Source organism: Schistocerca serialis, chromosome 8, assembly GCF_023864345.2.
Source record: "Schistocerca serialis cubense isolate TAMUIC-IGC-003099 chromosome 8, iqSchSeri2.2, whole genome shotgun sequence".
Lineage (NCBI taxonomy): Eukaryota > Metazoa > Arthropoda > Insecta > Orthoptera > Acrididae > Schistocerca > Schistocerca serialis.
This window is the reverse complement of record NC_064645.1, coordinates 509,623,115-509,639,876: the sequence shown is the minus strand read 5'-3', so window position 1 is coordinate 509,639,876 and position 16,762 is coordinate 509,623,115.

Here is a 16,762-nt window from a genome sequence, read left to right as displayed (position 1 = left end):
ACGTGCCGGCTGGGTGCAGTAATCTGGAAATCACGCTACTGCAGCAATAATGTAGACGTCGGGAGGGCAATTACTCAGTGACAGACAGTGCGATGCGATTCGCTGCTTTTTCGGCGCATATCGCCGTTCCTTCACCAAAGACGGAACAAGTTTTGCCGTAGCTGGAACGTGACGTCACCGTAAGTAGGACGGAAACGATTCTGGCAACCACTTCAATTCACACACCATTCTTCCATAGTTCAAATTACAAATTCAAAATCGATAAGTCTTGCAATCTTAGCTTGACTGAATTGTTTAGCTGGAAGGGTGCGCATACAATTAATCAGTTGGGAAAAACTTTATACATAGGACAGGCAATTATTTCGTTACGGAAACTGTCATGCGGTTGCTTTTTTGACTCATTTTGCCATTGTTTCGCAAAAGAAGCCACAAGTGGCACATAGGTCTTGCGAAACTCAGCTCGTTCTGTTCGCCCATGAGATGCAGAGCGCCTCAGACATGGCGCCCGCTTTGATAACACGTTCCTTCGATTCAGAATGGCGTTTTATATAGTCCTCACTGTCGTTCAGTGGAAAAACTACGAGTTTACCGAGAATAGGAGGATGCCTGTGGCTGGATTCAGTACTTCCTTGCACGCAGAACTCCACCCGTCGCTCTTAAAGGAATAAATCAACACATGTAAAGTTAATTTCAGGAGTACCCCACGGGACTGCAACAGGATCGTTACAGTGTATATAAATGATGGGGGGGAAACGTCAGGAGTTGCACGATGCTGTCCGCAGACGATGCGTCTCTCTTTGGGAAGGTAGCAACACAAGAAGACTGTAGCAAATTACCGCAAGATGTGCAGAGACTCAGTCATTGGCGAAGCAATCGAAGAAATCCGCTACTGTAGAATTACAATGTTGGAAACAAATTACTAGAAACGGTAACTACCGTACAATACCAACGAGCAATAATCCGGAGCGACCATTTGATAATAGGGAAAGCAGAGATCAGCAGAGAAAATTTTAAGGAAATGTAATTCATTCACGAAAGAAGTAGCTTAAGAAACATTTGTTCGACCGGTTGTTGAGTATTGCTTAGCAGTCTGGGGACCTTTAAATGATTGCATCAATAGAAGAGAAAGAGAAAACCCAGCGGCGCGTTTCGTCACAGGATCGTTTAGTCAGCGCGAAGAGCGTTACGGAGACGGTCAACAAACTCCGGTGGTAGGCGCTATAAGAGAGGCGTTGTGCACCACGGATAGGTTTACACCGAAATTCCGAAAGTCTACGTTCAGAGAAGACATGGTTCAAATGGCTCTGAGCACTGTGGGACTTAACATCTAAGGTCATCAGTCCCCTAGAACTTAGAACTACTTAAACCTAGCTAACCTAAGGATAAGGACACCACACACACGTCCATGCCCGAGGCAGGATTCTAACCTGCGACCATAGCAGTCGCGCGGTTCCAGTTCAGAGAAGAGTTGGGCAACATATTACTTCCTCCCACATAGGTCTTGCGCTATTACCTTGACGGGGAATTCGAGAAATAAGAGCTAATACAGAAGGTTTACAGATAATCATTCTTCCCATCCGCCATTTGCGAATGGAATAGGGAAGGGGGAAACAGATAGCGGTGCCACAACAACCCTACGCCAGTGGAGTGGCACAGGGAAGCGGGAGTGGCAAAGAGACAAACATTTCTGGCTTTCTGCTGAATTGTTTGCATACAGTCGATTGTTCCGTCCAGTTTTTGTGACGTGGCACAATAGTCTCAATAAATCTAAAGAACCACATAGTTCCCAACAGGCTCTTAGTTTAAGTGAGTACTTCATTCAGGCCGGCCGGTGTGGCCGAGCGCTTCTAGGCGCTTCAGTCTGGAACTGCGCGACCGCTACGGACGCAGGTTCGAATCCTGCCTCGGGCGTGGATGTGTGTGATGTCCTTAGGTTAGTTAGGTTTAAATAGTTCTAAGTTCTAGGGGACTGATGACCTAAGATGTTAAGTCCCATAGTGTTCAGAGCCATTTGAACTTCATTCAGCACTGCTGGCTAGTTTCCAGCCTGTGCACTCGAAAATGAGCTTAAGTTCCACATTAGTTAGTTTAAATAACTAGTTTCTTAATAATTACTGACAGAATTGATGCCGTTCTTTAGACTACACTGCTTACTAACAACAGATGAGCCTTGTAATTTCACCTCGACTAAAGTGTTGGGTTGCAAGGGACTACAGTTTTTGGTTGCTTTCGTTTGGAAGAGAACACATACAGTCAATCATTAGAAAAAAAAATGTCAGCGAAATGTACGGGACATCGAATCGAGCTAAGTTTGCAAAATAACTGTAGGGCGGAAAAATTCCTGCGGCACCGCACTGCGTTAAGGGTCGATGCCCTGTTATGCTACATCCCATTTTTCTGCTACTATTCGAGTAAAAATTTTATTAGTAAAGAAAAATTATAAAAATGCAGTGTTGTGTAATAACAAATCTCTGTTGCTCTATTATTTATTTTTATTTATTTGTATCTTTTTCAAGAATTGAGTTCGACGAAAGTGTGCGAAGAGGTTCCAAAGAATTGCGTGGAGGCATGACCATTACAGCGTTCCTTGCTGCAGACTCGACAGATGAGGTTACTGGCTGACACAACATGTGCAACCACCGATGTGAGCTTTGATTTCCTCGATAGGCGTGGCATAGGATGCAGTTTGGATTTTCAGTCTCTAAAGTTACAGAACAGCATTGGCGCATTGATACTTCCGGCAAGATGTAGAGAAGGCGAGTGGCAGGCTTTGGTTTACTGGTAGAATTCTAGGAAAGTGTAGCTCATCTACAAACGAGACCACAGAACATTTGTGCGACATTCTTGAGTAATGCTGGTGTATTTAGAATCCCCATTGCGTCGTATTAACCCTAGGACGCCTAAAGGGGGGGGGGGGGGTTCGTTGAACCCACAATTTTTTTATGTCCCCTGCTTTTGCCCAAATAACTTTCATACTGCATATTACCTTTGAGTTATTGTTTGTTGGCTATTTTATGAAACGTTAGTGTCAATATATTTTATAGAAAATTCCTGCTTTGAAATAAAAAATAAATACACTTATTATGGGTCCAACCCCCCCCCCCCGTTAGGCATCCATGCTATTGAAAATTTCCCTTAGTAGGATTTCGTATTTCTCCTCTGTATAACAATGCAAGTTAGTTTCTTGTTGGTTGGTATTCTTGATATTCACAACAATTGGTTTACGTTCAGAGGAATTGATTGTTGATGTCAGTCAGCTGTTATTTATCTTGTAAACTTGTAGTGAGTTAGTGCAGTTCCCAATACATAGGCCTCCAGTAACTTTGGTGTCCTACACAGCAAAAACGAAACCAAGTAAAAACTTACTGATGTTGTCAACAATGCACCAAGATAAAGGCACTGTTGGAGGAAAGAAGAATAAAACCGAGATAAATGCATATTATAATTCCACTAAAGATGGAATTGATAGCATTGACCAAATGGCGCGTATGTACACCTGCAAGAGGGGAACAAAGGGATGGCCTCTATCTGTATTTTACTCTCTCATCGACATTTGTGCTATCAATGCAACCACCATATTCATCCAGCAACACCCAAGATGGAATGAAAAGAAACACAACAAACGGAAACTTTATCTTCTGCAAGCTGGGATGGAAATAGTGAAATTGCAGGTAGAAGAAAGAAGTGCCAATGCAAGAGGGTTATCTAACCAAATTGTTCAATCAATGGAGACTAGTCTACGAAAGAAAATCAAAGAAGTGACAACAGAAGCACGTCACCCTCCTGCAGGAAAAGGTCGGTGCCATATTTGTGTAAGAGAAGCTAAAACAAAGAAGCAGAAATACAACAATCTAAGTAAACCAAAACAGTACTGTGGACAGTGTCATAAACATGCGTGTAACACACATTCAGAAAAAATTGTGAAGTATGTCTCTTGCCTTGAAGTTGAGGACTCAGAGTAGTCTATTGTATATGAACACATCTGTATTTTGTATTGTAATATGTCAATTTTTTATTCACTCAATCCAATATTTATAACAATTAACAACATTTATAAACCGATGCCTTAGTTAAAATACATAAACAATTTTGAAAGTTGTAATTCTTCGTCAGTAAACTTATTTAATACCTGTGGGCTCGCCGAACCCCCCCCCCCCCCCCCTTAGGCATCCAAGTTAGAAAAAAAGGCTTGGGCGTCCTAGGGTTAAAGGAAGACATCGAAGTAATTCAGCGGCGTGCTTCATGAACTCAAACGGGAATCCGTCAAGGGAACAAGATGTTCTTTTCGCGAAATATCATTGAAAAAGTTTAGAGAAGTAACATTTGCGACAGGCTGCGGAACGATTCGGCTTCCAATAACGTATATGTCGCGTAAGAGTTGCGAAGACAAGAAAAAGCGGCGCTCTTGCAGAAGCATGTAGACGTCGTTCTTCCGTGTGCTCCGTTTGACTAAAAGTGGTAAAAGGTCCACACTGTTATGCACCGTAAGTCGACTTGCGGAGAATGTATGTAGATGCAGGCCTGATTACGGCAAACGCCAAAGTTATTAAAGTGTGAAATATAAAAATATAAAATACACTACGGCAAAATGCAAAAGAACACAGTGAATTCGTCGATCCAGCAGAGGGATATTTTTTTGATTACGGTCTTTAGGCTATACACAACAAACAATCATACCGACAGACCCGTGCACATCGAGTACAGTCCATAGGGCGCGCAAAATGTCAACGCTAGTACCCTGTATGCCCTCCTTTCCCATTAAAGCAGGCTGAAGTTATCGCATGGAGACGTGCATTGTGATGTTGGAAAAGCGTACCGCCTTGTAGGTGCACAACATTCTGCGTGGTGTCTGTCTGTTCCAAGTCGTGCCTCCCTACCACTTGCGCGCAACGACGCTCTGAGCGTGTTTCTTAGGGAATTAACTAGTTTGAACCTGGGACCTGTTGCTGGTAAGGAGACGCCAGACCACACATGACATGTGGAGTTCAGAAGACTTCAGTGAGACTAGCGATTATATAATCAAATACTTAATGATTTCAGCGTCAGCTCCACTGCACTCCCTGTAAAAGAATCTTAATACTAACTAAATTTAGTGGAAGGGGTTCAAGGCTTTCCTATTTTTAGTTAGCTGGTAAAATAACGTCGAAAAAGCAGTTATGTTTACCATTGGAATTTTTATTCTAATCACAAAACATTGTTTATAAATTGTACTATTGATAAAAGGAAATATTTTAATACAGGATGATAAAAAACAACTGCGTTCAACAAAAATGTGAACGAATTTTCCCTGAATGGGTTTCCAAGTTCTATAATGGATCAAAGGATGACCTATCCCACGTCACATCTATAATCTAGGTTTAAATTAAGTTTCATAAAAGAGAATACTATCAAAAATGGTCTACAGTGACCCTCAATTATCTTTAATTACTTATTTAACTTGTCGTAAATTACAGTGGCTGATGTGACTTCTCAATAATTATATAACAGAAAAATCACCGTGTTTCAGATTTTAACTTCAAGTAGCAAATGTGAATACCATGAGGTTGGTTTAATTGACGATCGACACTAGTATTACGTAAAAAGGGGAGGTAACGGATGAGACTTCTTATGCGCTCTTATGTGGCATCGCGTGCGTTCATTACCTTGTCGGTGGTTAGGCAGCGTCATGGGTGGCTGACGGCGCAGCAGCACACACCTCGCCATCTCGGTAGCAACTCTCTCGAACTTATCCTTACTACTGTTTACCGAATTTGGTTTAAGAAAAAGGTATCTGGCTGTGTTTTCAACTGACCAATCAGTGTCTCAATGTTAACCTTAAACTCTGCCTACAAAAATTCTGTCCATCCAATGAGAAACGTTATTTTCGTGGTGGGGAAAGGTTTTTAATGTCTGCTACGTAACAGAGATGTGTATAGTCTCACGCTAAAACTTGCAGCTGGTGTGGCCCTTTTAGTGTTATCGTAAGATCTATACTGTTCTTCTGGAGGGCTCTATCTTTTAATATGGGCCGGGGGATGGACCTTTTGGCGGTCGGCCTGCTATGCGAGTGTCCCATTGTCCCGCTCTTATCCTAGGGCCTTCTAGCCTACACGGCTCTGCTCTCGACTTCTGTTCTTGTTTCTCCCCTTGGAACTGCGTCTGTTTCACGGTGGGAAGGAATGACATACATTTAGACATTCTGGTGTTAGTCTGTGGTATTCCATTTGCTCACTCGTTGATCGTATTACTTTGGTTAATTTAATGTGAGGATTTATTCGGAGCTATGTGACACATTGCCAGATTTGCTATCATGAGGGTTTACATGGAAGGTGTTGAATTTGCCTGACACCTTACAAAGCGGTAGCAAAACTGACTGAATGATGTTTTGGATGTACCGTACACTGCCCAATGTTCCCTCAACAATAACCAGAGGAGAATGGCCACTGTAAGACTTGGCTCACCCCACTATTATACCGGCTGTTGGCCTTGTATGCTCATGTCACATACATTCCAAATGTTGGCACTCACCTACAGGATGCCGCATATGCATACGGCCATCATTGGCCCAAAGCAGAAGCGACTCTCATCACTGAAGCCAAAAAGTCGCTCTTCCATTAGCGCCTATCTCGACACCACTGGACGGGGGCTGCACAACGTTGGGGCGTGAGCGGTAGACGCCCAAACGGCAAGCAGGAACGTAGCCTGCTTCACAGCGACGGTTGCAAATGGTGTTCGGTGATACTCCAGAGTATCGGTGTCCCTAATCTGTTTTGAAGTCGCGTTGCGGCTCGGTACGGCACATCGTAAGGTGCGACGATCTTGCCGTGCATCTGTGCGTCGCCACTGTCCGGACCCAGCCTGACGGGCATGTGCACCTTCTGCTGACCACTGGCCACAACATCGATATGCACTGTGGAGACCTCTCCACCCAAGCTGACACATTACTGCGGTGCCATCACCCAGCCTCCCGCTAACCCGCTATACGCTCTCGCTCAGCCTCCTTCACTTGCACAAACGTTTCAAGTCCACACTGTCACTGCATGCTAGCAAAGTTGCAGACACATAGGGAGCTCCGTATGGCACAACAGACTGCTCTGCTTCTGGTTCTGAAGGTGAACAACTCCTGCGAAGTTTGCAACATTCCACAGCTCATAACGCAGTTCCTAGTTTGTCCGCAGCACTGCGAGTTTGTTCATCGCATGATCTGCCCTCTCAACGTGTCCCGTCCAAGTATGGTGCCATGCCTCAGCCACTTGCATCAAGGTGTTCTTTTTTCATTTTCCAATAGTGTAGTTGTGATCCAGACTGAACTTATTTTTAACATGTGCCGAAATGATTGTGCAGTGTTACACCAACTTGACGTTCCAAGGATACTTTTCGAACTGGAAGCAATTAGCAGTTGTTGCTCATAAAAGAATCCTGAAGTGATAAATAATGGTGCCGTCTGCATTTTAGGGCAGAAGGCATTGTGGAAGAGTACACGACAAAAGGTGTTGTGGCAGAATATGACGTCACGACACGACGTAATTTGTTAGTAGTTCATACTCTTAATTACTGTATCAAAACAGATACGGCTAACCTCTTAACCGAATCACCCTGCATATGCCAGTTGCGGTGGTAGGCATCCCGCCAATAGGAGATTTGACTGTTTTCTGGAAATCGTCTGAAACGATTAATTATGTCAGTTACGCTCATGACAATGTTTTTCTCCTCATTTATTTCAGTATTTTTAAAAACCAACGGTAATGAAATTCAAATAATTTGAAAGCTCGCTAAAACGCTCCGTTTCAATCATGTGATGCTTGTGAAGTCTCTGGCTAGCACATTGATTCTGCTGTCGTATTCACAGTGATATCTTCGTTTGGAATTTGCACTTCGGAAAATGGGTTACAAGTAGCGCTTAGTACGAATTTTTTCAAATGCATCTATAAAACCTGGTGAAATTTTGTTTTTAAGTCTTCCATCGATTGAGAAGATACGTAAAATCTGATTGCAATTCATATAGAATCAAATGAAATGGTAGTCACTGCGCTTGTTTATATCTGGGAGAATCATTTTCATGTAAGTAAACAAGCCATATAAACTCGTTGGTGGATATAGGATAGTGGGTAGCGTGCCGGATTGTTAAATCAATGGTCGCAATTTCGATTGTCAATAATAGCATTTTTTTCTTTCTATTCTTAATTTTATTTTATTCGTACTACATTTACACAAGGGCTTTAAATTGTACGTCATACAACATTTTAATATCTATTTTCATTTATTAGCTTCATTCTACAGCTGAGCAGTTCGAGAAGAATTATAAGGACGGAGGAGGATGGAGGATATTAGTGTTTAACGGCCCGTCGACAACGAGGTCATTAGAGACGGAGCGCAAGCTCGGGTGAGGGAAGGATGGGGAAGGAAGTCGGCCGTGCCCTTTCAAAGGAACCATCCCGGCATTTGCCTGAAGCGATTTAGGGAAATCACGGAAAACCTAAATCAGGATGGCCGGAGACGGGATTGAACCGTCGTCCTCCCGAATGAGAGTCCAGTGTGCTAACCACTGCGCCACCTCGCTCGGTATAAGGACGGTGTTAAGAAACTGTATTTCATGCCTGATGTAGCTGTTTCTAAGAAGGATCTGAGAAATCATTTAACAGTTTATGACCACATTATTCTTCTCAAACAAGTCGCTGAAGACAATAATTTGCTACATCAAACTGTCTCCAGAGATCATGTAGTAAAGTTGTACGATTTTGACAAAGATAAAAAATGAACATTGCTTGGAACCTCCAGGGTGACAATTATTGAACTATATGAAAAAAAAACGAAAATTAGTTACAAACTACGGCGTGCACACACTATATTCAACACGTAAACGTCACTACAGATATTCATATTTAGGTTATGACATTTTCGATATGCCTGCCATCATTGGCGATGATGTGGCATGACTCACCGAAATGTCGGAACATCGATGCTGTCGATGACCTCCCGAATGCCTGTTTTCAGCTCAACAATGATTTTGGGGTTATTGCTGTACACATTGTCATCAATATAGTCCCACGAAAAGGAGTCCCATGTGTTCCGATTAGGAGAATATGGCAGCCAATCGAGGCCCATGCCAGTAGCCTCTGAGTAACCCACAGCTAGAATGCGGTCCCAAAGTGCTCCTCCAGGACATCAAACACTCTCCTGCTTCAATGGGGTCGAGTTCCGTCTTGAATGAACCACATCTTGTCGAAATCCGGGCCACTTTGGAGAATGGGGATGAAACCATCTTCCAAAACCTTCACGTACCGTTCGGTAGTCACCGTGCCATGCCATCAAGGAACATCGCACCGATTATTCGGTGACTGGACATTGCACACCACACAGTCGCCCGTTCAGGGTGAAGAGACTTCTCCATCGCGAAATGCGGACTCTCAACCCCCCCCCCCCCCCCCAATGCGCCAATTTTGCTTATTGACGAACTCATCTAAATGAAAGTGGGCTTCGCCGCTAAACCAAACCATGCATGCGCATACTAATTCCCATCATGCCCGCGGCCAACCGTGCAGTTTGAACGTTCTAACGTAAATCGTTCACAACGTAAGGCGATTTTATTTAATATTGTTCAGTAATTGTCATCCTGTAAAAGGGAATGTAATAAGACCAGGCCATTACGATAAAATGAAAGGTGGTTCTGCTTAAGCACTTTTAAATCACAGCGTTTCAGCAGTAGTTACGTACACAGTACAACAACAGAAACTTTAAATTTCTTCTGCAGTAAATTTTGTAGACATAATTTACCGGTGGTGTAAATTAATGACCTAGAGGAACAGAAAAACTGCAGTGCGTGAAGTTGTTGCACGCAAAAATGAGGACGCTGTGCAGTTCACGGCGAGTCTTAATACGCTGTCTGAAAAGTGGGAAAAGCGGTACCTGAAAAACAGTAGTAGTTCTGGCAACAATCACAGCCTTTACTCAGTTTTAAGACAGTTCTGCAACTTACTGTTATGTCACAATCGCAGTCGCTATGCAGTGGAGGTCTCAAGTTTGTTATTGCGGCAATATAAAAACCTGGATTGTTTTCGAAGAAAAAAGAAACCACAAATGCATCAATTTTCAGAAGGTTTGCACTATCATCCTTCACAAACATCCTTTAAATTGTTAAAGTTGCAAATCCGTTGTCCATCACTAAATAACTAAACTGTTCGCAGAAAAAGTACGGAAAAACACTAGTAACTTTTGGTAACACTCCCATAACGTCCTACTCCTAGCCTGTGACGTCACCAGAGCTTCGGCCAGTAACAGAGCGTTTTCGATCACGTGGCTAAACCTCGAAATTTAATGATTTTGAAGCTTTCATTACATAAAAACAAGATATACTTTGAGAGATTATTGACCGAAAATGATATTTGAACATTAAAATCATTTAAAATAACAATAATCCACGCCATATTTTTAGCATAGGAAAGTAGCCTATTATCTGATCACAAATAACAAAAACCAATGATTGCGGGTCTTTTGTGATCGCTCCGAAAATTGCCTGAGAATACTTACTGCTGAAGATCGTCAGTCTGTCGCATCAAACGAAATTGATAGAACAAAACTTACGAAATTACAGAATACTTTTCTTTTCTATGCCGACGAATGCATCCTCAGAAATAAGGAAGTTAGGGTTTAACGTCCCGTGGAGGAGGAGGTGATCGAAGAGTATGTTGGAGCTTCCTGTGGTTAAGTACTGAATCAGTCACATTAGAATTTACAAAATTGGTACTTGATGCTCTTGACAACGATCAGTGCGTCAGACCCGTATCCTTATATCTGTGTAAGGCTTTTAATATCGTCGATCATAAGATTCTACTTAACATGCTATAATCGTTAGGAATAGGACCTGCAGCTAAGGACTTTCTATCAAAGATACAAAGATCAAAGGTAACACAACCCTCAAATAAGACTTAGGTTTTATTGCAGGACTTATTGGAATGAAAATAATAAAATAGAAATGTTCCTCAGGGTATAATATGCGGACCAAATTTGTTTGTGATACACGTTAATGACTTTACCGGAAGAATCACGGGGAAAAAATCTCTTTCTTACCGACAGAACCATTATAAATACAAAACAATAAACAAGAGAAAGGAAACGAAACTATTAAGAACATTTACTATTGAACAACGTGGAGTGAAGTTAGAGAAAATCAGCGTTAGGAAGTCCAGTGTCAAATGGAGTATGACACTTAAATGACATTGAGAAAAAAAATCACAACATCAACAAAAGGTTGTGGGACGCGAATAAAAGTTAGTAGGAGTCTTTCTACATCTGGAAGCTTGTGTCTATTCAAATTTCATACCCGTCGCACAAGAGCGTCGCTAGTACCGCCACTCTGAGGGTGCAAATCAAGTTTGCTTTAAATATACGCTGTACCGATCGTTAACATTAGTTACCTTGGAGATTGGACGTGCTGTGTTAATATTAGTCGAGAATCCCCTTAAAGCGACAAAGACGCAATTTACCATCTCAGTGAGTTTGAACGAGGTCATGTAATAGCGATAAGAGATGCTGGATGTTCCTTCTGCGATACTGAAAAAACACTTGGCAGGAATCTAGACTCTGTGCACGACTGCTGGCAGCGGTGGTCACGGGTATGTACGGTCGGAAGAAGACCGGGCTCCAGACGGCCACATGGTACTATCGAGATGAGAGACAAACGTTTTCGGCGTATGGCTCAGGCGCATCGTACTGCATCTGCAGCAGCAATCTGAGCAGCAGTTGGCACCACAGGGACACAACGAGCTCCTACAAATCGGTTATTTCGAGACAGCTCAGAGCCAGACGCCCTGTAGCGTGCATTCCACTGACCCCAAACCACAGCCAATTGCGACTTCAGTGGTATCAAGCGAGAGCTCACTGGAAGGCAGGTGTAGGTGCGTTCTGTTCTGCCTCTGTGCCGGTGATGGCCATGTGTTGGTTATAAGGACCACAGTCGAGGGCCTGTAACCCATCTGTCCGTATGCTACAAGTATTGGGCGTACACACTGAGTTATCGTGTGGGGTGCGATTTCGTATGAGAGCAGGAACACTGTCGCGGTTATAGTACGCACCCTGACTGCAAATTTGTACGTCAGTGTGGTGATTCGAACTGTTGTGCTGCCACTCATGAACAGTATCCCAGGTGGTGTTTTGCAACAGGCTAACGCTCGCCCATTTAGCGCTGTTGAAACCCAATATGCTCTTAGAGTGACCATATGTCGCCTTGGCCTGCTCGATCACCAGATCTGTCTCCAATCGAGCACATGCGGGACATCATGACACGACAACTACAGCGTCATCCAGAAAGAGCATTAACAATGCCTACATTGACCACGTGCAACAGGCACGGACCACCATCCCACAAACTGACATCCGGCACCTCTACAACATAGTGTATGCACGCTTGCATCTTTGGTATTCAACATTTCACTTTTGCAGTGTTTTATCTCGCGCTTACATTAACCTGTGATCTTGCAGCATTAATTACTTAAATATGTTGCCTAGACGAACGTCTTCGTAAAATTTTATTGCTCTACACTGATTATTTTTTGGTGAAGCGACATTTTTCCGTCAGTTTATACAGGGTGTTACAAAAAGGTACGGCCAAACTTTCAGGAAACATAGCTCACACACAAAGAAAGAAAATATGTTATGTGGGCATGTATCCGGAAACGCTCACTTTCTATGTTAGAGATCATTTTATTACTTCTCTTCAAATCACATTAATCGTGGAATGGAAACACACAGCAACAGAACGTACCTGCGCGACTTCAAACACTTTGTTACAGGAAATGTTCAAAATGTCCTCCGTTAGCGAAGATACATGCATCCACCCTCCGTCGCATGGAATCCCTGATGCGCTGATGCAGCCCTGGAGAATGGCGTATTGTATCACAGCCGTCCACAATACGAGCACGAAAAGTCTCTACATTTGGTACCGAGGTTGCGTAGACAAGAGCTTTCAAATGCCCCCATAAATGAAAGTCAAGAGGGTTGAGGTCAGGAGAGCGTGGAGGCCACGGAGTTGGTCCGCCTCTACCAATCCGTCGGTCACCGAATCTGTTGTTGAGAAGCGTACGAACACTTCGACTGAAATGTGCAGGACCTCCATCGCGCATGAACCACATGTTGTGTCGTACTTGTAAAGGCACATGTTCTAGCAGCACAGGTAGAGTATCCCGTATGAAATCATGATAACGTGCTCCATTGAGCGTAGGTGGAAGAACATGGAGCCCAATCAAGACGTCACCGACAATGCCTGCCCAAACGTTCACAGAAAATCTGTGTTGATGACGTGATTGCACAATTGCGTGCGGATTCTCGTCAGCCCACACATGTTGATTGTGAAAATTTACAATTTGATCACGTTGGAATGAAGCCTCATCCGTAAAGAGAAAATTTGCACTGAAATGAGGATTGACACATTGTTGGATGGACCATTCGCAGAAGTGTACCCGTGGAGGCCAATCAGCTGCTGATAGTGCCTGCACACGCTGTACTTGGTACGGAAACAACTGGTTCTCCCGTAGCGCTCTCCGTACAGTGACGTGGTCAACGTTACCTTGTACAGCAGCAACTTCTCTGACGCTGACATTAGTGCTATCGTCAACGAAGAATTGCCTCGTCCATTGCAGGTGTCCTTGTCGTTCTAGTTCTCCCCAGTCGCGAGTCATAGGCTGGAATGTTCCGTGATCCCTTAGACCCCGATCAATGGCTTCGAACGTCTTCCTGTCGGGACACCTTCATTCTGGAAATCTGTCTCGATACAAACGTACCGCGCCACGGCTATTGCTCCGTGCTAATCCATACATCAAATGGGCATCTACCAACTCCGCATTTGTAAACATTGCACTGACTGCAAAACCACGTTCGTGATGAACACTAACCTGTTGATGCTACGTACTGATGTGCTTGATGCTAGTACTGTAGAACAATGAGTCGCCAACACAAGCACTGCAGTCAACATTACCTTCCTTCAATTGGGCCAACTGGCGGTGAATCGAGGAAGTACAGTACATACTGACGAAACTAAAATGAGCTCTAACATGGAAATTAAGCGTTTCCGGGCACATGTCCACATAACATATTTTCTTTATTTGTGTGTGAGGAATGTTTCCTGAAAGTTTGGCCGTACCCTTTTGTAACACCGTGTATACAGGTAATGTCGCATGGATATTTGCTTGGATAACTTGATCCATAGAACATACATTTCACTATTAATTTTCCCTCAATTAGGAGGTGCTCACGAAGTAAACAAACACGCACTGCATTCTATTTCTGCCAAATTTGACTTTGTCACACAAAGCACACCGAAAGCATGGGAAATATATGAGACTGTGTAAAAGTAGGAAGTGCATTCCTCGACTGGCGGAGCGCCGCGCCGCGGAGAATAATGAAAGACGTTTGTATTAGGCATGAAGCGGAGAAGACGCGGCCGCGCCGAGTGTGGGCAGGCATTCCGGCCTGTCATTAGCCGCGGAAATTGCCCCGCGGCTCGCTCTGGGCGACGCCGACGCGCCCCTCGCGGAAATCTCATCAACTGCGCCGCTGCTCCTCAGACGCCCCACCTGCACGCCACCGAGCGGCGCCTCACACGCAGGTATTTACTCAGCCGCGCGCACGCGCTGCTGCTCACCGCGAGGTTTACCACGGGAGGACGGAGACGGGATCCTTCGACAGTAGATTTCCCTTCCTTCACATGAACCTAATACAGACTCTCGCAGAACACGAAGTTGTGGCAAAGACCGCAGCGGGAAAAGTGGTTGATGTACGCTTCAACTAAGTGCACGTCACCAAAAACAAGGGTGGTTCAAGCAGGAGAATCATCAAAGTATTTTGGGGCGGTTATCGGTATTCCGATTGGTCTGACTTAGAGAATGCATCAGAGGATTTCAAATACACTGCCGAAAAACAAATTTGGTACACCTGGAAAGACGATGTCGATTTTGATCCGGCGACAGCATGTGCTACGTGGCGAATACTACACTACTGGCCATTAAAATTGCTACAACAAGATGAAATGCAGACAATAAACGGGTATTCACTCGTAGAACTGACATGTGATTACATTTTCACGCAGTTTGGGTGCATAGATCCTGAGAAATCAGTACCCAGAACAACCACCTCTGGCCGTAATAACGGCCTTGATACGCCTGGGTATTGAATCAAACAGAGCTTGGGTGGCGTGTACAGGTACAGCTGCCCATGGAGCTTCAACACGATACCACAGTTCATCAAGAGTAGTGATTGGCGTATCGTGACGAGCCAGTTGCTCGGCCACCACTGACCAGATGTTTTCAATTGGTGAGAGATCTGGAGAATGTGCTGGCCAGGGCAGCAGTCGAACATTTCCTGTATCCAGAAAGGCCCGTACAGGACCTGCAACATGCGGTGGTGCATTATCCTGCTGAAATGTGGGGTTTCGCATGGATCGAATGAAGGGTAGAGCCACGGGTCGTAACACATCTGAAATGTAACGTCCACTGTTCAAAGTGCCGTCAATGCGAACAAGAGGTGACCGAGACGTGTAACCAATGGCACGCCATACCATCACGCCGGGTGATACGCCAGTATGGCGATGACGAATACACGCTTCCAATGTGCGTTCACCGCGATGTTGCCAAACACGGATACGACCATCATGACGCTGTAACCACAACCTGGATTCATCCGAAAAAATTACGTTTTGCTATTCGTGCACCCAGGTTCGTCATGAGTACACCATCGCAGGCGCTCCTCTTTGTGATGCAGCGTCAAGGGTAACCGCAGCCACGGTCTCCGAGCAGATAGTCCACGCTGCTGCAAAGGTCGTCGAACTGAGGCTTCATTCCAACGTGATCAAATTGTAAATTTTCACAATCGACATGTGTGGGCTGACGAGAATCCCAATTGTGCAATCACGTCATCAACACAGATTTGCTGTGAACGTTTGGGCAGGCATTGTCGGTGACGTCATGATTGGGCTCCATGTTCTTCCACCTACGCTCAATGGAGCACGTTATCATGATTTCATACGGATACTCTACCTGTGCTGCTAGAACATGTGCCTTTACAAGTACGACACAACATGTGGTTCATGCGCGATGGAGGTCCTGCACATTTCAGTCGAAGTGTTCGTACGCTTCTCAACAACAGATTCGGTGACCGACGGATTGGTAGAGGCGGACCAACTCCGTGGCCTCCACGCTCTCCTGACCTCAACCATCTTGACTTTCATTTATGGGGGCATTTGAAAGCTCTTGTCTACGCAACCTCGGTACCAAATGTAGAGACTTTTCGTGCTCGTATTGTGGACGGCTGTGATACAATACGCCATTCTCCAGGGCTGCATCAGCGCATCAGGGATTCCATGCGACGGAGGGTGGATGCATGTATCCTCGCTAACGGAGGACATTTTGAACATTTCCTGTAACAAAGTGTTTGAAGTCGCGCAGGTACGTTCTGTTGCTGTGTGTTTCCATTCCACGATTAATGTGATTTGAAGAGAAGTAATAAAATGAGCTCTAACATGGAAAGTGAGCGTTTCCGGACACATGCCCACATAACATATTTTCTTTCTTTGTGTGTGAGCTATGTTTCCTGAAAGTTTGGCCGTACCCTTTTGTAACACCCTGTATAATAGAAATAGAATAATCTACATAACGCTCTAAAGTCACTTACTTTGGACCAGAAAGGTGTCTATCATTAAAATCGTTTTTTGTCTTCAAAGGCTCTGTTTTACACATACACTCATCTTAGCGAAGGAGTTAATCGTCGGCAAGGACATTCGTAACGTCTGTCATTT